The sequence below is a fragment of the Theobroma cacao genome, chromosome 4 (genome assembly GCF_053813885.1).
Source record: "Theobroma cacao isolate CCN51 chromosome 4, ASM5381388v1, whole genome shotgun sequence".
NCBI lineage: Eukaryota > Viridiplantae > Streptophyta > Magnoliopsida > Malvales > Malvaceae > Theobroma > Theobroma cacao.
The window spans coordinates 11,050,860-11,077,040 of record NC_142642.1 but is presented as its reverse complement, the minus strand read 5'-3'; positions in this window follow the sequence as shown (position 1 = coordinate 11,077,040).

Below are 26,181 nucleotides of genomic sequence, written 5' to 3'. Positions count from 1 at the left end.
GCCTTGGGAAACTTGAAGCAAAAGCCATCAATTGACAAGAAAGTTAGATATATAGTCGCTCATGCATTCGAGTCCTTTATTACTTGTGTTAAATTGTTTTATAATCTCATTACTGATTTTAAATTGAATTTTTTTACATTTTTCATAAAACAGATTATAATTGAATGTTTACATCGAGAAACGTGAAGCAAAAGCCATCCATTGACAAGAGAAGTCCATTTATAGTCACCTATACCTTTAAAAGCCTTATTACTCGCTTTAAATGGTTTTATAATCTCATTATTGATTTTAAGTTGAATTTTTTTATGTTTTCGGTTAAGAAAGGTTATAAATAAATGTTTACCTCGAGAAACATGAAGCAAAAGCCATCCATTGACAAGAAAAGTCCATTTATAGTCGCATATACCTTTGAAAGCCTTATTACTTGCTTTCAATGGTTTTATAATCTCATTATTGATTTTAAGTTGGATGTTTTTATGTTTTTGCTTAAGAAAGGTTATAAATAAATGTTTACCTAGAGAAACGCAAAGCCAAAGCCATCCATTGACAAGAAAAATCAATTTATAGTCACCTATGCCTTTAAAAGCCTTATTACTCGCTTTAAATGGTTTTATAATCTCGTTATTGATTTTAAGTAGAATTTTTTTATGTTTTCGGCTAAGAAAGGTTATAAATAAATGTTTACCTCGAGAAACGTGAAGCCAAAGCCATCCATTGATAAGAAAAGTCCATTTATAGTCACATATACCTTTGAAAGCCTTATTACTCGCTTTAAATGGTTTTATAATCTCATTTGTTGATTTTAAGTTGAAGTTTTTTATGTTTTCGATTAAGAAAGGTTATAAATAAATGTTTACCTTGAGAAACGCAAAGCCAAAACCATCCATTAACAAGAAAAGTCTATTTATAGTCACATATACCTTTGAAAGCCTTATTACTCTCTTTAAATGGTTTTATAATCTCATTATTGATTTTAAGTTGAATATTTTTATGTTTTTGATTAAGAAAGGTTATAAATAAATGTTTACCTCGAGAAACGTGAAGCAAAAGCCATCCATTAATAAGAAAAGTCATTTATAGTCACTCATGCCTTCGACCGCTTAATTAATTGCTTTAAACGGTTTTATAATCTGATTACTGATTTTAAGTTGATTTTTTTTCACATTTTTCATAAAACAGATTATAATCGAATGTTTACCTCAAGAAACATAAAGCGAAACCCATCCATTGATAAGAAAAGTCCATTTATAGTCACCTACGCCTTTGAAAGCCTTATTACTCGCTTTAAATGGATTTATAATATCATTATAGATTTTAAGTCGAATTTTTCTATGTTTTTAGTTAGGAAAGGTTATAAATAAATGTTTACCTTGAGAAACGCAAAGCGAAATCCTTTCATTGACAGGTAAAGTCCATTTATAGTCACCTATGCCTTTGAATGCCTTAATACTCGCTTTAAGTGGTTTTATAATCTTAGTATTGATTTTAAGTTGAATTTGTTTATGTTTTTAGTTAACAAAGGTTATAAATAAATGTTTACCTCGAGAAACATGAAGCGAAAGTCGTCCATTGACAAGAAAAGTCCATTTATAGTCTTCCATATCTTCGATAGCTTTATTACTTGCTTTAAAGGGTTTTATAATCTCATTATTGATTGTAAGTTGAATTTTTTTACATGTTTTTTCAAAAAGGTTAGAAGTAAATGTTTGGCTCGAGAAATGTGACCTATGCCTTTAAAAGCAAAAGCCATCCATTGACAAGAAAAGTCCATTTATAGTGACCTATGCCTTTAAAAGCCTTATTACTCGCTTTAAATGGTTTTATAATCTCATTATTGATTTTAAGTTGAATTTTTATATGTTTTCGATTAAGAAAGGTTATAAATAATTGTTTACATCGAGAAACGTGAAGCAAAAGCCATCCATTGACAAGAAAAGTCGATTTATAGTCACATATACATTTGAAAGCCTTATTACTTGCTTTAAATGGTTTTATAATCTCATTATTGATTTTAAGTTCAATTTTTTTATGTTTTGGATTAAGAAAGGTTACAAATAAATGTTTACCTCGAGAAACGCAAAGCCAAAGTCATCCATTGACAAGAAAAGTCCATTAATAGTCACATATACCTTTGAAAGCCTTATTACTCGCTTTAAATGGTTTTATAATCTCATTATTGAATTTAAGTTGAAGTTTTTTATGTTTTCGATTAAGAAAGGTTATAAATAAATGTTTACCTTGAGAAACGCAAAGCCAAAACCATCCATTGACAAGAAAAGTCTATTTATAGTCACATATACCTTTGAAAGCCTTATTACTCTCTTTAAATGGTTTTATAATCTCATTATTGATTTTAAGTTGAATATTTTTATGTTTTTGATTAAGAAAGGTTATAAATAAATGTTTACCTCGAGAAACGTGAAGCAAAAGCCATCCATTAATAAGAAAAGTCATTTATAGTCACTCATGCCTTCGACCGCTTAATTACTTACTTTAAACGGTTTTATAATCTGATTACTGATTTTAAGTTGATTTTTTTTCACATTTTTCATAAAACAGATTATAATCGAATGTTTACCTCAAGAAACATGAAGCGAAACCCATCCATTGATAAGAAAAGTCCATTTATAGTCACCTACGCCTTTGAAAGCCTTATTACTCGCTTTAAATGGATTTATAATATCATTATAGATTTTAAGTTGAATTTTTCTATGTTTTTAGTTAGGAAAGGTTATAAATAAATGTTTACCTTGAGAAACGCAAAGCGAAATCCTTCCATTGACAAGTAAAGTCCATTTATAGTCACCTATACCTCTGAATGGCTTAATACTTGCTCTAAGTGGTTTTATAATCTTAGTATTGATTTTAAGTTGAATTTGTTTATGGTTTTAGTTAAGAAAGGTTATAAATAAATGTTTACCTCGAGAAACGCGAAGCGAAAGTGATCCATTGACAAGAAAAGTCCATTTATAGTCTTCCATATCTTCGACAACTTTATTACTTGCTTTAAACGGTTTTATAATCTCATTATTGATTTTAAGTTGAATTTTTTTACATGTTTTCTCAAAAAGGTTAGAAATAAATGTTTGGCTCGAGAACTATGAAGTGAAAGCTATCTATTGACAAGAAAAGTCTATTTATAGTGACTCATGCCTTTAAAAGGCTTATTACTCGCTTTAAATGGTTTTATAATCTCATTATTGATTTTATGCTGAATTTTTTTGCATTTTTGGTTAAAACATATTGTAATTAAATGATTGCCTTGGGAAAATTGAAGCAAAAGCCATCAATTGACAAGAAAGTTTCATATATAGTCGCTCATGCCTTCGAGTCCCTTATTACTTGTGTTAAGTTGTTTTATAATCTAATTACTGATTTTAAGTAGAATTTTTTTACATTTTTCATAAAACAGATTATAATTGAATGTTTACATCGAGAAACGTGAAGCAAAAGCCATCCATTGACAAGAGAAGTCCATTTATAGTCACCTATGCCTTTAAAAGCCTTATTACTCGCTTTAAATGATTTTATAATCTCATTATTGATTTTAAGTTGAATTTTTTTATGTTTTTGATTAAGAAAGGTTATGAATAAAAGTTTACATCGAGAAACGTGAAGCAAAAGCCATCATTGACAAGAAAAGACCATTTATAGCCACATATACATTTGGAAGCCTTATTACTCGCTTTAAATGGTTTTATAATTTCATTATTGATTTTAAGTTGAATTTTTTAATGTTTTCAGTTAAGAAAGGTTATAAATAAATGTTTACCCCGAGAAACGTGAAGCTAAAGCCATCCATTGACAAGAAAAGTCCAATTATAGTCACATATACCTTCGAAAGCCTTATTACTTGCTTTAAATGGTTTTATAATCTCATTATTGATTTTAAGTAAAATTTTTTTATGTTTTCGGTTAAGAAAGGTTATAAATAACTGTTTACCTCGAGAAACGTGAAGCCAAAGGCATCCATTGATAAGAAAAGTCCATTTATAGTCACATATACCTTTGAAAGCCTTATTACTCGCTTTAAATGGTTTTATAATCTCATTATTGATTTTAAGTTGAAGTTTTTTATGTTTTCGATTAAGAAAGGTTATAAATAAATGTTTACCTTGAGAAACGCAAAGCCAAAGCCATCCATTGACAAGAAAAGTCTATTTATAGTCACATATACCTTTGAAAGCCTTATTACTCTCTTTAAATGGTTTTATAATCTCATTATTGATTTTAAGTTAAATATTTTTATGTTTTCGATTAAGAAAGGTTAGAAATAAATGTTTACCTCGAGAAACATAAAGCCAAAGCCATCCATTGATAAGAGAAGTCCATTTCTAGTCACCTATGCCTTTGAAAGCCTTATTACTCGCTTTAAATGGTTTTATAATCTCATTGTTGGTTTTAAGTTAAATTTTTTTATGTTTTTGATTAAGAAAGGTTGTAAATAAATGTTTACCTCGAGAAACGTGAAGCGAAAGCCATCCATTAATAAGAAAAGTCATTTATAGTCACTCATGCCTTCGACAGCTTAATTACTTGGCCTAAACGGTTTTATAATCTGATTACTGATTTTAAGTTGATGTTTTTCACATTTTTCATAAAATAGATTATAATTGAATGTTTACCTCATGAAATATGAAGCGAAACCCATCCATTGATAAGAAAAGTCCATTTATAGTCACCTATGCCTTTGAAAGCCTTATTACTCGCTTTAAATGGATTTATAATATCATTATAGATTTTAAGTTGAATTTTTCTATGTTTTTAGTTAGGAAAGGTTATAAATAAATGTTTACCTTGAGAAACGCAAAACGAAATCCTTCCATTGACAAGTAAAGTCCATTTATAGTCACCTATGCCTTTGAATGCCTTAATACTCGCTTTAAGTGGTTTTATAATCTTAGTATTGATTTTAAGTTGAATTTTTTTATGTTTTTAGTTAAGAAAGGTTATAAATAAATGTTTACCTCGAGAAACGCGAAGCGAAACTCATCCATTGACAAGAAAAGTCCATTTATAGTCTTCCATATGTTCGACAGCTTTATTACTTGCTTTAAACGGTTTTATAATCTCATTATTGATTTTAAGTTGAATTTTTTTACATGTTTTCTCAAAAAGGTTAGAAATAAATGTTTGGCTCGAGAACTGTGAAGTGAAAGCTATCTATTGACAATAAAAGTCTATTTATAGTGACTCATGCCTTTCAAAGGCTTATTACTTGCTTTCAATGGTTTTATAATCTTATTATTGGTTTTATGTCGAATTTTTTTGCTTTTTTGGATAAATAATATTGTAATTAAATGATTGCCTTGGGAAACTTGAAGCAAAAGCCATCAATTGACAAGAAAGTTTTATATATAGTCGTTCATGCCTTCGAGTACCTTATTACTTGTGTTAAATTGTTTTATAATCTCATTACTGATTTTAAGTTGAATGTTTTTAAATTTTTCATAAAACAGATTATAATTGAATGTTGACCTCAAGAAACGTGAAGCAAAAGCCATCCATTGACAAGAAAAGTCCATTTATAGTGACCTATGCCTTTAAAAGCCTTATTACTCGCTTTAAATGGTTTTATAATCTCATTATTAATTTTAAGTTGAATTTTTTATGTTTTCGGTTAAGAAAGGTTATAAATAATTATTTACATCGAGAAACGTGAAGCAAAAGCCATCATTGACAAGAAAAGACCATTTATAGTCACATATACATTTGGAAGCCTTATTACTCGCTTTAAATGGTTTTATAATTTCATTATTGATTTTAAGTTGAATTGTTTTATGTTTTGGATTAAGAAAGGTTATAAATAAATGTTTACCTCGAGAAACGCAAAGCCAAAGCCATCAATTGACAAGAAAAGTCCATTTATAGTCACCTATGCCTTTGAAAGCCTTATTACTCGCTTTAAATGGTTTCATTATCTCATTATTGGTTTTAAGTTAAATTTTTTTATGTTTTTGATTAAGAAAGGTTATAAATAAATGTTTACCTCGAGAAACGTGAAGCTAAAGCCATCCATTAATAAGAAAGGTCATTTATAGTCACTCATGCCTTGTACAGCTTAATTACTTGCCTTAAACGGTTTTATAATCTGATTTCTGATTTTAAGTTGATTTTTTTCACATTTTTCATACTACAGATTGTAATTGAATGTTTACCTCAAGAAACATGAAGTGAAACCCATCCATTGACAAGAAAAGTCCATTTATAGTCACCTATGCCTTTGAAAGCGTTATTACTCTCTTTTAAATGGTTTTATAATATCATTATAGATTTTAAGTTGAATTTTTCTATGTTTTTAGTTAGGAAAGGTTATAAATAAATGTTTACCTTGAGAAACGTAAAGCGAAAGCCTTCCATTGACAAGTAAAGTCCATTTATAGTCACCTATGCCTTCGAATACCTTAATACTCGCTTTAAGTGGTTTTATAATCTTAGTATAGATTTTAAGTTGAATTTTTTTATGTTTTTAGTTAAGAAAGGTTATAAATAAATGTTTACCTTGAGAAACGTGAAGCAAAAGTCATCCATTGACAAGAAAAGTCCATTTATAGTCACTCATATCTTCGACAACTTTATTACTTGCTTTAAACAATTTTATAATCTCATTATTGATTTTAGGTTGAATTTTTTTACATGTTTTTTCAAAAAGGTTAGAAATAAATGTTTGGCTAGAGAAATGTGAAGTGAAAGCCATCTATTGACAAAAAAAGTCTATTTATAGTCACTCATGCCTTTAAAAGGCTTATTACTCGCTTTAAATGGTTTTAGAATCTCATTATTGGTTTTATGTCAAATTTTTTTGCATTTTTGGTTAAAACATATTGTAATTAAATGATTGCCTTGGGAAACTTGAAGCAAAAGCCATCAATTGACAAGAAAGTTTCATATATAGTCGCTCATGCCTTCGAGTCCCTTATTACTTGTGTTAAATGGTTTTATAATCTCATTACTGATTTTAAGTTGAATTTTTTTACATTTTTCATAAAATAGATTATAATTGAATTTTGACCTTAAGAAACGTGATGCAAAAGCCATCCATTGACAAGAAAAGTCCACTTAGTGACCTATGCCTTTAAAAGCCTTATTACTCGCTTTAAACGGTTTTATAATCTCATTATTGATTTTAAGTTGAATTTTCTATGTTTTCGGTTAAGAAAGGTTATAAATAAATGTTTACCTCGAGAAACGTGAAGCAAAAGCCATCCCTTGACAAGAAAAGTCCATTTATAGTCACATATACCTTTGAAAGCCTTACTACTTGCTTTAAATGGTTTTATAATCTCATTATTGATTTTAAGTTGAATGTTTTTATGTTTTTGCTTAAGAAAGGTTATAAATAAATGTTTACCTCGAGAAACGCAAAGCCAAAGCCATCCATTGACAAGAAAAGCCCATTTATAGTCACCTATGCCTTTAAAAGCCTTATAACTCGCTTTAAATGGTTTTATAATCTCATTATTGATTTTAAGTTTAATTTTTTTATGTTTTTGGTTAAGAAAGGTTATAAATAAATGTTTACCTCGAGAAACGTGAAGCCAAAGCCATCCATTGACAAGAAAAGTCCATTTATAGTCGCATGTACCTTTGAAAGCCTTATTACTCACTTTAAATGGTTTTATAATCTCATTATCGATTTTAAGTTGAATTTTTTTATGTTTTCATTTATGAAAGGTTATAAATAAATGTTTACCTCGAGAAACGGAAAGCCAAAACCATCCATTGACAAGAAAAGTCTATTTATAGTCACGTATACCTTTGAAAGCCTTATTACTTGCTTTAAATGGTTTTATAATCTCATTATTGATTTTAAGTTGAATTTTTTGATGTTTTCAATTAACAAAGGTTAGAAATAAATGTTTACCTCGAGAAACGCAAAGCCAAAGCCATTCATTGACAAGAAAAGTCCATTTCTAGTATCTTATGCCTTTGAAAGCCTTATTACTCGCTTTAAATGGTTTTATAATCTCATTATTGATTTTTAGTTAAATTTTTTTATGTTTTCGGTTAAGAAAGGTTATAAATAAATGTTTAGCTTGAGAAATACAAAGCAAAAGCCATCTATTGAGAAGAAAAGTCCAGTTATAGTCACCTATGCCTTTGAAAGCCTTATTACTCACTTTAAATGGTTTTATAATCTCATTATTGATGTTAGGTTGAATTTTTTTATGTTTTCGGTTAAGAAAGGTTATAAATAAATGTTTACCTCGAGAAATGCAAAGCGAAAGCCATCCGTTGACAAGAAAAGTCTATTTATAGTCACCTATGCCTTTGAAAGCCTTATTACTCACTTTAAATGGTTTTATAATCTCATTATTCATTTTAAGTTGAATTTTTTTATGTTTTCATTTAAGATAGGTTATAAATAAATGTTTAGCTCGAGAAACGTGAAGCAGAAGCCATCCATTGACAAGAAAAGACCATTTATAGTCACATATACATTTAGAAGCCTTATTACTCGCTTTAAATGGTTTTATAATTTCATTATTGATTTTAATTTGAATTTTTTTATGTTTTCGATTAAGAAAGGTTATAAATAAATGTTTACCTCGTGAAACGCAAAGCCAAAGCCATCCATTGACAAGAAAAGTCCATTTATAGTCACCTATACCTTTGAAAGCCTTATTACTCGCTTTAAATGGTTTTATAATCTCATTATTGGTTTTAAGTTAAATTTTTTAATGTTTTTGATTAAGAAAGGTTATAAATAAATGTTTACCTCGAGAAACGTGAAGCCAAAGCCATCCATTAATAAGAAAGGTTAATTATAGTCACTCATGCCTTCTACAGCTTAATGACTTGCCTTAAACGGTTTTATAATCTGATTACTGATTTTAAGTTGATTTTTTTCACATTTTTCATGAAACATATTGTAATTGAATGTTTACCTCAAGAAAAATGAAGCGAAACCCATCCATTGATAAGAAAAGTCAATTTATAGTCACCTATGCCTTTAAAAGCCTTATTACTCGCTTTAAATGGTTTTATAATATCATTATAGATTTTAAGTTGAATTTTTCTATGTTTTGAGTTACGAAAGGTTATAAATAAATGTTTACCTTGAGAAACACAAAGCGAAAGCCTTCCATTGACAAGTAAAGTCCATTTATAGTCACCTATGCCTTTAAATGCCTTAATACTCGCTTTAAGTGGTTTTATAATCTTAGTATTGATTTTAAGTTGAATTTTTTTATGTTCTTAGTTAAGAAAGGTTATAAATAAATGTTTACCTCGAGAAACATGAAGGAAAAGTCATCCATTGACAAGAAAAGTCCATTTATAGTCACCCATATCTTCCAAAGCTTTATTACTTGCTTTAAACGGTTTTATAATCTCATTATTGATGTTAAGTTGAATTTTTTTACATATTTTTTCAAAAAGGTTAGAAATAAATGTTTGGCTCGAGAAATGTGAAGTGAAAGCCATCTATTGACAAGAAAAGTCTATTTATAGTCACTCATGCCTTTAAAAGGCTTATTACTCGCTTTAAATGGTTTTATAATCTCATTATTGGTTTTATGTCCAATTTTTGTGCATTTTTGGTTAAAACATATTGTAATTAAATGATTGCCTTGGGAAACTTGAAACAAAAGCCATCAATTGACAAGAAAGTTTCATATATAGTCGCTCATGCCTTCGAGTCCCTTATTACTTGTGTTAAATTGTTTTATAATCTCATTACTGATTTTAAGTTGAATTTTTTTACATTTTTCATGAAACAGATTATAATTGAATGTTGACCTCAAGAAACGCGAAGCAAAAGCCATCCACTGACAAGAAAAGTCCATTTATAGTGACCTATGCCTTTAAAAGCCTTATTACTCGCTTTAAATGGTTATATAATCTCATTATTGATTTTAAGTTGAATTTTGTTATGTTTTCGATTAAGAAAGGTTATAAATAATTGTTTACATCAAGAAACGTGAAGCAAAAGTCATCCATTGACAAGAAAAGTCTATTTATAGTCACATATACATTTGAAAGCCTTATTACTTGCTTTAGATGGTTTTATAATCTCATTATTGATTTTAAGTTAAATTTTTTTATGTTTTTGATTAAGAAAGGTTACAAATAAATGTTTACCTCGAGAAACGCAAAGCCAAAGTCATCCATTGACAAGAAAAGTCCATTAATAGTCACCTATGCCTTTGAAAGCCTTATTACTCGCTTTAAATGGTTTTATAATCTCATTATTAGTTTTAAGGTAAATTTTTTATGTTTTTGATTAAGAAAGGTTATAAATAAATGTTTACCTCGAGAAACGTGAAGGGAAAGCCATCCATTAATAAGAAAGGTCATTGATAGTCACTCATGCCTTCGACAGCTTAATTACTTGCCTTAAATGGTTTTATAATCTGATTACTAATTTTAAGTTGATTTTTTTCACATTTTTCATAAAACAGATTATAATTGAATGTTTACCTCAAGAAACATGAAGCGAAACCCATCCATTGATAAGAAAAGTCCACTTATAGTTACATATGCCTTTGAAAGCCTTATTACTCGCTTTAAATGGATTTATAATATCATTATAGATTTTAAGTTGAATTTTTCTATGTTTTCAGTTAGGAAAGGTTATAAATAAATGTTTACCTTGAGAAACGCAAAGCGAAAGCCTTCCATTGACAAGTAAAGTCCATTTATAGTCACCTATGCCTTTGAATGCCTTAATACTCGCTTTAAGTGGTTTTATAATCTTAGTATTGATTTTAAGTTGAATTGTTTTATGTTTTTAGTTAAGAAAGGTTATCAATAAATGTTTACCTCAAGAAACGCGAAGCGAAAGTCATCAATTGATAAGAAAAGTCCATTTATAGTCACCCATTCCTTCAACAGCTTTATTACTTGCTTTAAACGATTTCATAATCTCATTATTGATTTTAAGTTGAATTTTTTTACATTTTTTATTCAAAAAGGTTAAAAATAAATGTTTGCCTCGAGAAATGTGAAACGAAAGCTATCTATTGACAAGAAAAGTCTATTTATAGTCACTCATGCCTTCAAAAGGCTTATTACTCGCTTTAAATGGTTTTATAATCTCATTATTGGTTTTATGCTGAATTTTTTTGCATTTTTGGTTAAAACATATTGTAATTAAATGATTGCCTTGGGAAACTTGAAGCAAAAGCCATCAATTGACAAGAAAGTTTCATATATAGTCGCTCATGCCTTCGAGTCCCTTATTACTTGTGTTAAATTGGTTTATAATCTCATTACTGATTTTAAGTTGAATTTTTTTACATTTTTCATAAAACAGATTATAATTGAATGTTTACATCGAGAAACGTGAAGCAAAAGCCATCCATTGACAAGAGAAGTCCATTTATAGTCACCTATGCCTTTAAAAGCCTTATTACTCGCTTTAAATGGTTTTATAATCTCATTATTGATTTTAAGTTGAATTTTTTTATGTTTTCGGTTAAGAAAGGTTATGAATAAATGTTTACATCGAGAAACGTGAAGCAAAAGCTATCATTGACAAGAAAAGACCATTTATAGCCACATATACATTTGGAAGCCTTATTACTTGCTTTAAATTGTTTTATAATTTCATTATTGATTTTAAGTTGAATTTTTTTATGTTTTCGGTTAAGAAAGGTTATAAATAAATGTTTACCTCGAGAAACGTGAAGCTAAAGCCATCCACTGACAAGAAAAGTCCATTTATAGTCACATATACCTTTGAAAGCCTTATTACTTGCTTTAAATGGTTTTATAATCTCATTATTGATTTTAAGTTGAAGGTTTTTATGTTTTTGCTTAAGAAAGGTTATAAATAAATGTTTACCCCGAGAAATGCAAAGCCAAAGCCATTCATTGACAAGAAAAGTCCATTTATAGTCACCTATGCCTTTAAAAGCCTTATAACTCGCTTTAAATGGTTTTATAATCTCATTATTGATTTTAAGTTGAATTTTTTTATGTTTTTGGTTAAGAAAGGTTATAACTAAATGTTTACCCCGAGAAACGTGAAGCTAAAGCCATCCATTGACAAGAAAAGTCCATTTATAGTCACATATACCTTTGAAAGTCTTATTACTTGCTTTAAATGGTTTTATAATCTCCTTATTGATTTTAAGTTGAATGTTTTTATGTTTTTGCTTAAGAAAGGTTATAAATAAATGTTTACCCCGAGAAACGCAAAGCCAAAGCCATCCATTGACAAGAAAAGTCCATTTATAGTCACCTATGCCTTTAAAAGCCTTATAACTCGCATTAAATGGTTTTATAATCTCATTATTGATTTTAAGTAGACTTTTTTTATGTTTTCGGTTAAGAAAGGTTATAAATAAATGTTTACCTCGAGAAACATGAAGCCAAAGCCATCCATTGATAAGAAAAGTCCATTTACAGTCACATATACCTTTGAAAGCCTTATTACTCGCTTTAAATGGTTTTATAATCTCATTATTGATTTTAAGTTGAAGTTTTTTATGTTTTCGATTAAGAAAGGTTATAAATAAATGTTTACCTTGAGAAAGGCAAAGCCAAAGCCATCCATTGACAAGAAAAGTCTATTTATAGTCACATATAACTTTGAAAGCCTTATTACTCTCTTTAAATGGTTTTATAATCTCATTATTGATTTTAAGTTGAATATTTTTATGTTTTCGATTAAGAAAGGTTAGAAATAAATGTTTACCTCGAGAAACGCAAAGCCAAAGCCATCCATTCACAAGAGAAGTCCATTTCTAGTCACCTATGCCTTTGAAAGCCTTATTACTCGCTTTAAATGGTTTTATGATCTCATTGTTGGTTTTAAGTTAAATTTTTTTATGTTTTTGATTAAGAAAGGTTATAAATAAATGTTTACCTCGAGAAACGTGAAGCGAAAGCCATCCATTAATAAGAAAAGTCATTTATAGTCACTCATGCCTTCGACCGCTTAATTACTTGCTTTAAATGATTTTATAATCTGATTACTGATTTTAAGTTGATTTTTGCCACATTTTTCATAAAACAGATTATAATCGAATGATTACCTCAAGAAACATGAAGCGAAACCCATCCATTGATAAGAAAAGTCCATTTATAGTCACCTATGCCTTTGAAAGCCTTATTACTCGCTTTAAATGGATTTATAATATCATTATAGATTTTAAGTTGAATTTTTCTATGTTTTTAGTTAGGAAATGTTATAAATAAATGTTTACCTTGAGAAACGCAAAGCGAAATCCTTTCATTGACAAGTAAAGTCCATTTATAGTCACCTATGCCTTTGAATGCCTTAATACTCGCTTTAAGTGGTTTTATAATCTTAGTATTGATTTTAAGTTGAATTTGTTTATGTTTTTAGTTAAGAAAGGTTATAAATAAATGTTTACCTCGAGAAACACGAAGCGAAAGTCGTCCATTGACAAGAAAAGTCCATTTATAGTCTTCCATATCTTCGACAGCTTTATTACTTGCTTTAAACGGTTTTATAATCTCATTATTGATTTTAAGTTGAATTTTTTTACATGTTTTTTCAAAAAGGTTAGAAGTAAATGTTTGGCTCGAGAAATGTGAAGTGAAAGCCATCTATTGACAAGAAAAGTCTATTTATAGTGACTCATGCCTTTAAAAGGCTTATTACTCGCTTTGAATGGTTTTATAATCTCATTATTGGTTTTATGTTGAATTTTTTTGCTTTTTTGGATAAAACATATTGTAATTAAATGATTGCCTTGGGAAACTTGAAGCAAAAGCCATCAATTGACAAGAAAGTTTCATATATAGTCGCTCATGCCTTCGAGTACCTTATTACTTGTGTTAAATTGTTTTATAATCTCATTACTGATTTTAAGTTGAATTTTTTTACATTTTTCATAAAACAGATTATAATGGAATGTTGACCTCAAGAAACGCGAAGCAAAAGCCATCCACTGACAAGAAAAGTCCATTTATAGTGACCTATGCCTTTAAAAGCCTTATTACTCGCTTTAAATGGTTTTATAATCTCATTATTGATATTAAGTTGAATTTTTTTATGTTTTCGATTAAGAAAGGTTATAAATAATTGTTTACATCGAGAAACGTGAAGCAAAAGCCATCCATTGACAAGAAAAGTCCATTTATAGTCACATATACATTTGAAAGCCTTATTACTTGCTTTAAATGGTTTTATAATCTCATTATTGATTTTAAGTTGAATTTTTTTATGTTTTTGATTAAGAAAGGTTACAAATAAATGTTTACCTCGAGAAACGCAAAGCCAAAGTCATCCATTGACAAGAAAAGTCCATTAATAGTCACCTATGCCTTTGAAAGCCTTATTACTCGCTTTAAATGGTTTTATAATCTTATTATTAGTTTTAAGGTAAATTTTTTATGTTTTTGATTAAGAAAGGTTATAAATAAATGTTTACCTCGAGAAACGTGAAGCGAAAGCCATCCATTAATAAGAAAGGTCATTGATAGTCACTCATGCCTTCGACAGCTTAATTACTTGCCTTAAATGGTTTTATAATCTGATTACTGATTTTAAGTTGATTTTTTTCACTTTTTTCATAAAACAGATTATAATTGAATGTTTACCTCAAGAAACATGAAGCGAAACCCATCCATTGATAAGAAAAGTCCACTTATAGTTACATATGCCTTTGAAAGCCTTATTACTCGCTTTAAATGGATTTATAATATCATTATAGATTTTAAGTTGAATTTTTCTATGTTTTCAGTTAGGAAAGGTTATAAATAAATGTTTACCTTGAGAAACGCAAAGCGAAAGCCTTCCATTGACAAGTAAAGTCCATTTATAGTCACCTATGCCTTTGAATGCCTTAATACTCGCTTTAAGTGGTTTTATAATCTTAGTATTGATTTTAAGTTGAATTGTTTTATGTTTTTAGTTAAGAAAGGTTATCAATAAATGTTTACCTCAAGAAACGCGAAGCGAAAGTCATCAATTGATAAGAAAAGTCCATTTATAGTCACCCATTCCTTCAACAGCTTTATTACTTGCTTTAAACGATTTCATAATCTCATTATTGATTTTAAGTTGAATTTTTTTACATTTTTTATTCAAAAAGGTTAAAAATAAATGTTTGCCTCGAGAAATGTGAAACGAAAGCTATCTATTGACAAGAAAAGTCTATTTATAGTCACTCATGCCTTCAAAAGGCTTATTACTCGCTTTAAATGGTTTTATAATCTCATTATTGGTTTTATGCTGAATTTTTTTGCATTTTTGGTTAAAACATATTGTAATTAAATGATTGCCTTGGGAAACTTGAAGCAAAAGCCATCAATTGACAAGAAAGTTTCATATATAGTCGCTCATGCCTTCGAGTCCCTTATTACTTGTGTTAAATTGGTTTATAATCTCATTACTGATTTTAAGTTGAATTTTTTTACATTTTTCATAAAACAGATTATAATTGAATGTTTACATCGAGAAACGTGAAGCAAAAGCCATCCATTGACAAGAGAAGTCCATTTATAGTCACCTATGCCTTTAAAAGCCTTATTACTCGCTTTAAATGGTTTTATAATCTCATTATTGATTTTAAGTTGAATTTTTTTATGTTTTCGGTTAAGAAAGGTTATGAATAAATGTTTACCTCGAGAAACACGAAGCGAAAGTCGTCCATTGACAAGAAAAGTCCATTTATAGTCTTCCATATCTTCGACACCTTTATTACTTGCTTTAAACGGTTTTATAATCTCATTATTGATTTTAAGTTGACTTTTTTTACATGTTTTTTCAAAAAGGTTAGAAGTAAATGTTTGGCTCGAGAAATATGAAGTGAAAGCCATCTATTGACAAGAAAAGTCTATTTATAGTGACTCATGCCTTTAAAAGGCTTATTACTCGCTTTGAATGGTTTTATAATCTCATTATTGGTTTTATGTTGAATTGTTTTGCTTTTTTGGATAAAACATATTGTAATTAAATGATTGCCTTAGGAAACTTGAAGCAAAAGCCATCAATTGACAAGAAAGTTTCATATATAGTCGCTCATGCCTTCGAGTACCTTATTACTTGGGTTAAATTGTTTTATAATCTCATTACTGATTTTAAGTTGAATTTTTTTACATTTTTCATAAAACAGATTATAATGGAATGTTGACCTCAAGAAACGTGAAGCAAAAGCCATCCATCGATAAGAAAAGTCCATTTATAGTGACCTATGCCTTTAAAAGCCTTATTACTCGTTTTAAATGGTTTTATAATCTCATTATTGATTTTAAGTTGAATTTTTTTATATTTTTGGTTAAGAAAGGTTATAACTAAATGTTTACATCGAGAAACGTGAAGCAAAAGCTATCATTGACAAGAAAAGACCATTTATAGCCACATATACATTTGGAAGCCTTATTACTCGCTTTAAATGGTTTTATAATTTCATTATTGATTTTAAGTTGAATTTTTTTATGTTTTCGATTAAGAAAGGTTATAAATAAATGTTTACCTCCAGAAATGCAAAGCCAAAGCCATCCATTGACAAGAAAAGTCCATTTATAGTCACCTATGCCTTTGAAAGCCTTATTACTCGCTTTAAATGGTTTTACAATCTCATTATTTGTTTTAAGTTAAATTTTTTTATGTTTTTGATTAAGAAAGGTTATAAATAAATGTTTACCTTGAGAAACGTTAAGCCAAAGCCATCCATTAATAAGAAAGGTCATTTATAGTCACTCATGCCTTCTACAGCTTAATTACTTGCCCTAAACGGTTTTATAATCTGATTACTGATTTTAAGTTGATTTTTTCACATTTTTCATAAAACAGATTGTAATTGAATGTTTACCTCAAGAAACATGAAGCGAAACCCATCCATTGATAAGAAAAGTCCATTTATAGTCACCTATACCTTTGAAAGCCTTATTACTCGCTTTAAAGGTTTTATAATATCATTATAGATTTTAAGTTGAATTTTTCCATGTTTTTAGTTAGGAAAGGTTATAAATAAATGTTTACCTTGAGAAACGCAAAGCGAAAGCCTTCCATTGACAAGTAAAGTCCATTTATAGTCACTCATATCTTCGACAGCTTTATTACTTGCTTTAAACGATTTTATAATCTCATTATTGATTTTAAGTTGAATTTTTTTACGTGTTTTTTCAAAAAGGTTAGAAAGAAATGTTTGTCTCGAGAAATGTGAAGTGAAAGCCATCTATTGACAAGAAAAGTCTATTTATTGTCACTCATGCCTTTAAAAGGCTTATTACTCGCTTTAAATGGTTTTATAATGTCATTATTGGTTTTATGTCGAAGTTTTTGGATTTTTGGTTAAAACATATTGTAATTAAATGATTGCCTTGGGAAACTTGAAGCAAAAGCCATAATTGACAAGAAAATTTCATATATAGTCGCTCATGCCTTCGAGTCCCTTATTACTTGTGTTAAATTGTTTTATAATCTCATTACTGATTTTAAGTTGAATTTTTTTACATTTTTTATAAAACAGATTATAATTGAATGTTGACCTTAAGGAACGTGAAGCAAAAGCCATCCATTGACAAGAAAAGTCCATTTATAGTCACTTATGCCTTGAAAAGCCTTATTACTCGCTTTAAACGGTTTTATAATCTCATTATTGATTTTAAGTTGAATTTTTTTATGTTTTCGATTAAGAAAGGTTATAAATAAATGTTTAGCTCGAGAAACGTGAAGCAAAAGCCATCCATTGACAAAAAAAGTCCATTTATAGTCACATATACTTTTGAAAGCCTTACTACTTGCTTTAAATGGTTTTATAATCTCATTATTGATTTTAAGTTGAATGTTTTTATGTTTTTGATTAAGAAAGGTTATAAATAAATGTTTACCTCGAGAAACGCAAAGCCAAAGCCATCCATTGACAGGAAAAGTCCATTTATAGTCACTTATGCCTTTAAAAGCCTTATAACTCGTTTTAAATGGTTTTATAATCTCATTATTGATCTTAAGTTGAATTTTTTTATGTTTTCGGTTAAGAAAGGTTATAAATAAATGTTTACCTCGAGAAACGTGAAGCCAAAGCCATCCATTGACAAGAAAAGTCCATTTATAGTCGCATATACCTTTGAAAGCCTTATTACTCGCTTTAAATGATTTTATAATCTCATTATTGACTTTAAGATGAATTTTTTTATGTTTTCAATTAAGAAAGGTTACAAATGAATGTTTACCTCGAGAAACGCAAAGCCAAAACCATCCATTCACAAGAAAAGTCTATTTATAGTCATGTATACCTTTGAAAGCCTTATTACTCGCTTTCAATGGTTTTATAATCTCATTATTGATTTTAAGTTGAATTTTTTTATGTTTTCGATTAAGAAAGATTAGAAATAAATGTTTACCTCGAGAAACACAAAGCCAAAGCCATCCATTGACAAGAAAAGTTCATTTCTAGTATCCTATGCCTTTGAAAGCCTTATTACTCGCTTTAAATGGTTTTATTATCTCATTATTGATTTTAAGTTGAGATTTTTGATGTTTTCGGTTAAGAAAGGTTATAAATAAATGTTTACCTTGAGAAATACAAAGCAAAAGCCATCCATTGAGAATAAAAGTCCAGTTATAATCACCTATGCCTTTGAAAGCCTTATTACTCACTTTAAATGGTTTTATAATCTCATTATTGATGTTAAGTTGAATTTTTTTATGTTTTCGGTTAAGAAAGGTTATAAATAAATGTTTACCTTGAGAAATGTAGAGTAAAAGCCATCCGTTGACAAGAAAAGTCTATTTATAGTCACCTATGCCTTTGAAAGCCTTATTACTCGCTTTAAATGGTTTTATAATCTCATTATTGATTTTATGTTGAATTTTTTTATGTTTTCATTTAAAAAAGGTTATAAATAAATGTTTAGCTCGAGAAACGTGAAGCCAAAGCCATCCATTGACAAGAAAAGTCCATTTATAGTCACATATACCTTGGAAAGCCTTATTACTCGTTTTAAATGGTTTTATAATCTCATTATTGATGTTAAGTTAAATTTTTTTATGTTTTCAGTTAAGAAAGGTTATAAATAAAGGTTTACCTCGAGAAATGCAAAGCACAAGCCATCCATTGACAAGAAAAGTCCTTTTATAGTCACCTACGCCTTTGAAAGCCTTATTACTCGCTTTAAATGGTTTTATAATCTCATTATTGATGTTAAATTGAATTTTTTTATGTTTTTAATTAAGAAAGGTTATAAATAAATGTTTACCTCGAGAAATGCAAAGCCAAAGCCATCCATTGACAAGAAAAGTCTATTGATAGTCACCTATGCCTTTAAAAGCCTTATAACTCGCTTTAAATGGTTTTATAATCTCATTATTGATTTTAAGTTAAATTTTTTTATGTTTTTGATTAAGAAAGGTTATAAATAAATGTTTACCTTGAGAATTGTGAAGCCAAAGCCATCCATTGACAAGAAAAGTTCATTTATAGTCACATATACCTTTGAAAGCCTTATTACTCGCTTTAAATGGTTTTATAATCTCATTATTGATTTTAAGTTGAATATTTTTATGTTTTCGGTTAAGAAAGGTTATCAATAAATGTTTACCTCAAGAAACGTGAAGCCAAAGCCATCCATTGACAAGAAAAGTCCATTTATAGTCACATATACCTTTGAAAGCCTTATTACTCGCTTTAAATGGTTTTATAATCTCATTATTGATTTTAAGTTGAATTTTTTTATGTTTTCGATTAAGAAAGGCTATAAAAAAATGTTTACCTGAAGAAACGCAAAGCCAAAGCCATCCATTGACAAGAAAAGTCCATTTATAGTCACCTATGCCTTTGAAAGCCTTATTACTCGCTTTAAATGGTTTTATAATTTCATTATTGATTTTAACTTGAATTTTTTTATGTTGTCGGTTAAGAAAGGTTATAAGTAAATGTTTACCTCGAGAAATGCAAAGTAAAAGCCATCCATTAACAATAACAGTCCATTTATGGTCACCTATACCTTCGAAAGCCTTATTACTCGCTTTAAATGGTTTTATAATCTCTCTATAGATTTCAAGTTGAATTTCTCTATGTTTTCAGTTAAGAAAGGTTATTAATAAATGTTTACCTTGAGAAACGTTAAGCGAAAGCCTTCTGTTGACCAGTAAAGTTCATTTATAGTCACCTATGCCTTTCAATGCCTTAATACTCGCGTTAAGTGGTTTTATAATCTTAGTATTGATTTTAAGTTGAATTTTTTTATGTTTTTAGTTAAGACATGTTATAAATAAATGTTTACTTCGAGAAACGTGAAGCGAAAGTCATCCATTGATAAGAAAAGTCCATTTATAGTCACTCATGCCTTTGACAGCTTTATTACTTGCTTTAAATGGTTTTATAATCTCATTATTGATTTTAAGTTGAATTTTTTTACATTTTTTTTCTAAAAGGTTAGAATAAGTCTATGCCTTGAGAAACGTGAAGCGAAAGCGATCTATTGACAATAAAAGTCTATTTATAGTCACTCATGCCTTCAAAAGGCATATTACTCGCTTTAAATGGTTTTATAATCTCGTTGTTGGTTTTATGACGAATTGTTTTACATTTTTGGTTAAAACAGATTGTAATTAAATGATTGCCATGGGAAACTTGAAGCAAAAGCCATCAATTGACAAGAAAGTTTCATATATAATCGCTCATGCCTTCGAGTGCCTTATTACTTGTGTTAAATTGTTTTATAATCTCATTACTGATTTTAAATTGAATTTTTTTACATTATTGATAAAAAGATTATAATTGAATGTTTACCTCGAGAAACGTGAAGCAAAAGCCATCCATTGACAAGAAAAGTCCATTATATAGTCACCTATGCCTTTGAAAGCCTTATTACTCGCTTTGAATGATTTTATAATTTCATTATTAATTTTAAGTTGAATTTTTTTACGTTTTTTAATAAGAAAGGTTATAGATAAATGTTTATCTCGTGAAACGTGAAGCGAAAGCCATCCATGGACAAGAAAGGTCATTTACAGTCACTCATGCCTTTGACAACTTAATTACTTGCCTTAAACCGTTATATAATCTCGTTACTGATTTTAAGTTGAATTTTTTTGCATTTTTCATAAAACAGATTATAATTGAATGTTTACCTCAAGCAACGTGAAGCAAAAGCCATCCATTGACAAGAAAAGTCTATTTATAGTCACTTATGCCTTTGAAAGCCTTATTACTCGCTTTAAATGGTTTTATAATCTCATTATTGATTTTAAGTTGAGTTTTTCTATGTTTTCATTTAAGAAAGCTTATAAATAAATATTTACCTTGCGAAATGTGAAGTGAAAGCCATCCATTGATAAGAAAAGTCCATTTATAGTCACTTATGCCTTTGAATGCCTTATTACTCGCTTTAAGTGGTTTTATAATCTTGGTATTGATTTGAAGTTGAATTTTTTTATGTTTTTTGTTAAAAAAAGTTGGAAATAAATGTTTACCTCGAGAAACGTGAAGCAAAAGCCATCAATTAACAAGAAAGTTTTATATATAGTCACTCATGCCTTCGAGTGCCTTATTACTTGTGTTAAATTATTTTATAATCTCATTTCTGATTTTAAGTTTAATTTTTTTATATTTTTGATTAAGAAAGGTTAGAACTAAATGTTTTCTTCAAGAAACATGAAACGAAAGTCATCTATTGACAAGAAAAGTCTATTTATAGTCACTCATGCCTGCGAAAGGCTTATTACGCGCTTTAAATGGTTTTATAATATCATTATTGGTCTTATGTTGAATTTTTTTTGTATTTTTGATTAAAACAGATTGTAATTAAATGTTTGCCTTGGGGAACTTGAAGCGAAAGCAATCAATTGACAAGAAAATTTCATATATAGTCGTTCATGCCTTCGAGTGTCTTATTACTTGCGTTAAATTGTTTTATAATCTCATTACTGATATTAAGTTGAATTTTTTTACATTTCTCATAAAAACAGACTATAATTGTTTGTTTACCTTGAGAAATGTGAAGGCAAAGCCATCAATTGACAAGAAAAGTCCATTTATAGTCATCTATGCCTTTGATTACCTTATTACTCCCTTTAAGTGGTTTTATAATCTCATTCTTGATTTTAAGTTGAATTGTTTTATGTTTTCGAGTAAGAAAGGTTATAAATAAATGTTTACCTCGAGAAACGCAAAGCAAAAGCCATCCATTGACAAGAAAAGTCTATTTATAGTCACCTACGCCTTTGAAAGCCTCAGTACTCGTTTTAAATGGTTTTATAATCTCATTATTGATTTTAAGTTGAATTTTTTTATGTTTTTGATTAAGACATGTTATAAATAAATGTTTACCTCGAGAAACGTGAAGCGACAGGCATCCATTGATAAGAAAAGTCCATTTATAGTCACCCATGCCTTCGACAGCTTTATTACTTGCTTTAAATGGTTATATAATCTCATTATTGATTTTAAGTTGAATTTTTTTATGTTTTCGATTAAGAATGTTTATAAACAAATGTTTACCTCGAGAAATGCAAAGCAAAAGCTATGCATTGACAAGAAAAGTCCAGTTATAATCACCTATGCCTTTGAAAGCCTTATTACTCGCTTTAAATGGTTTTATAATCTCGTTATTGATTTTAAGTTGAATTTTTTTATGTTGTCGGTTCAGGAAGGATATAAATAAATGTTTACCTCGAGAAATGCAAAGTAAAAGCCATCCATTAACAATAAAAGTCCATTTATAGTCACCTATGCCTTTGAAAGCCTTATTACTCGCTTTAAATGGTTTTATAATCTCTCTATAGATTTCAAGTTGAATTTCTCTATGTTTTCAGTTAAGAAAGGTTATTAATAAATGTTTCCCTTGAGAAACGTGAAGCGAAAGCCTTCTGTTGACAAGTAAAGTTCATTTATAGTCACCTATGCCTTTAAATGCCTTAATACTCGCGTTAAGTGGTTTTATAATCTTAGTATTGATTTTAAGTTGAATTTTTTTATGTTTTTAGTTAAGACATGTTATAAATAAATGTTTACTTCGAGAAACGTGAAGCGAAAGTCATCCATTGATAAGAAAAGTCCATTTATAGTCACTCATGCCTTTGACAGCTTTATTACTTGCTTTAAATGGTTTTATAATCTCATTATTGATTTTAAGTTGAATTTTTTTACATTTTTTTTAAAAGGTTAGAATAAGTCTATGCCTCGAGAAACGTGAAGCGAAAGCGATCTATTGACAATAAAAGTCTATTTATAGTCGCTCATGCCTTCAAAAGGCATATTACTCGCTTTAAATGGTTTTATAATCTCGTTGTTGGTTTTATGACGAATTGTTTTACATTTTTGGTTAAAACAGATTGTAATTAAACGATTGCCATGGGAAAGTTGAAGCAAAAGCCACCAATTGACAAGAAAGTTTCATATATAATCGCTCATGCCTTCGAGTGCCTTATTACTTGTGTTAAATTGTTTTATAATCTCATTACTGATTTTAAATTGAATTTTTTTACATTATTGATAAAAAGATTATAATTGAATGTTTACCTCGAGAAACGTGAAGCAAAAGCCATCCATTGACAAGAAAAGTCCATTATATAGTCACCTATGCCTTTGAAAGCCTTATTACTCGCTTTGAATGATTTTATAATGTCATTATTAATTTTAAGTTGAATTTTTTTACGGTTTTTAATAAGAAAGGTTATAGATAAATGTTTATCTCGTGAAACGTGAAGCGAAAGCCATCCATTGACAAGAAAGGTCATTTATAGTCACTCATGCCTTTGACAACTTAATTACTTGGCTTAAACCGTTTAATAATCTGATTACTGATTTTAAGTTAAATTTTTTTGCATTTTTCATAAAACAGATTATAATTTAATGTTTACCTCAAGCAACGTGAAGGAAAAGCCATCCATTGACAAGAAAAGTGTATTTATAGTCACCTATGCCTTTGAAAGCCTTATTACTCGCTTTAAATGGTTTTATAATCTCATTATTGATTTTAAGTTGAGTTTTTCTATGTTTTCAATTAAGAAAGCTTATAAATAAATATTTACCTTGCGAAATGTGAAGTGAAAGCCATCCATTGACAAGAAAAGTCCATTTATAGTCACTTATTTTTTTGAATGCCTTATTACTCGCTTTAAGTGGTTTTATAATCTTAGTATTGATTTGAAGTTGAATTTTTTTATGTTTTTTGTTAAAAAAGGTTGGAAATAAATGTTTACCTCGAGAAACGTGAAGCAAAAGCCATCAATTAACAAGAAAGTTTTATATATAGTCAGTCATGCCTTCGAGTGCCTTATTGCTTGTGTTAAATTATTTTATAATCTCATTTCTGATTTTAAGTTTAATTTTTTTATATTTTCGATTAGGAAAGGTTAGAACTAAATGTTTTCTTCAAGAAACGTGAAGCGAAAGTCATCTATTGACAAGAAAAGTCTATTTATAGTCACTCATGCCTTCGAAAGGCTTATTACGAGCTTTAAATGGTTTTATAATATCATTATTGGTCTTATGTTGAATTTTTTTTGTATTTTTGATTAAAACATATTGTAATTAAATGTTTACCTTGGGGAACTTGGAGCGAAAGCAATCAATTGACAAGAAAATTTCATATATAGTCGTTCATGCCTTCGAGTGTCTTATTACTTGCGTTAAATTGTTTTATAATCTCATTACTGATATTAAGTTGAATTTTTTTACATTTCTCATAAAAACAGACTATAATTGTTTGTTTACCTTGAGAAATGTGAAGGCAAAGCCATCAATTGACAAGAAAAGTCCATTTATAGTCACCTATGCCTTTGATTACCTTATTACTCCCTTTAAGTGGTTTTATAATCTCATTCTTGATTTTAAGTTGAATTTTTTTATGTTTTCGAGTAAGAAAGGTTATAAATAAATGTTTACCTCGAGAAACGCAAAGCAAAAGCCATCCATTGACAAGAAAAGTCTATTTATACTCACCTACGCCTTTGAAAGCCTCAGTACTCGTTTTAAATGGTTTTATAATCTCATTATTGATTTTAAGTTGAATTTTTTTATGTTTTTGATTAAGACATGTTATAAATAAATGTTTACCTCGAGAAACGTGAAGCGACAGGCATCCATTGATAAGAAAAGTCCATTTATAGTCACCCATGCCTTCGACAGCTTTATTACTTGCTTTAAATGGTTATATAATCTCATTATTGATTTTAAGTTGAATTTTTTTATGTTTTCGATTAAGAATGTTTATAAACAAATGTTTACCTCGAGAAATGCAAAGCAAAAGCTATGCATTGACAAGAAAAGTCCAGTTATAATCACCTATGCCTTTGAAAGCCTTATTACTCGCTTTAAATGGTTTTATAATTTCGTTATTGATTTTAAGTTGAATTTTTTTATGTTGTCGGTTCAGGAAGGATATAAATAAATGTTTACCTCGAGAAATGCAAAGTAAAAGCCATCCATTAACAATAAAAGTCCATTTATAGTCACCTATGCCTTTGAAAGCCTTATTACTCGCTTTAAATGGTTTTATAATCTCTCTATAGATTTCAAGTTGAATTTCTCTATGTTTTCAGTTAAGAAAGGTTATTAATAAATGTTTCCCTTGAGAAACGTGAAGCGAAAGCCTTCTGTTGACAAGTAAAGTTCATTTATAGTCACCTATGCCTTTAAATGCCTTAATACTCGCGTTAAGTGGTTTTATAATCTTAGTATTGATTTTAAGTTTAATTTTTTTATGTTTTTAGTTAAGACATGTTATAAATAAATGTTTACTTCGAGAAACGTGAAGCGAAAGTCATTCATTGATAAGAAAAGTCCATTTATAGTCACTCATGCCTTTGACAGCTTTATTACTTGCTTTAAATGGTTTTATAATCTCATTATTGATTTTAAGTTGAATTTTTTTACATTTTTTTTAAAAGGTTAGAATAAGTCTATGCCTCGAGAAACGTGAAGCGAAAGCGATCTATTGACAATAAAAGTCTATTTATAGTCGCTCATGCCTTCAAAAGGCATATTACTCGCTTTAAATGGTTTTATAATCTCGTTGTTGGTTTTATGACGAATTGTTTTACATTTTTGGTTAAAACAGATTGTAATTAAACGATTGCCATGGGAAAGTTGAAGCAAAAGCCACCAATTGACAAGAAAGTTTCATATATAATCGCTCATGCCTTCGAGTGCCTTATTACTTGTGTTAAATTGTTTTATAATCTCATTACTGATTTTAAATTGAATTTTTTTACATTATTGATAAAAAGATTATAATTGAATGTTTACCTCGAGAAACGTGAAGCAAAAGCCATCCATTGACAAGAAAAGTCCATTATATAGTCACCTATGC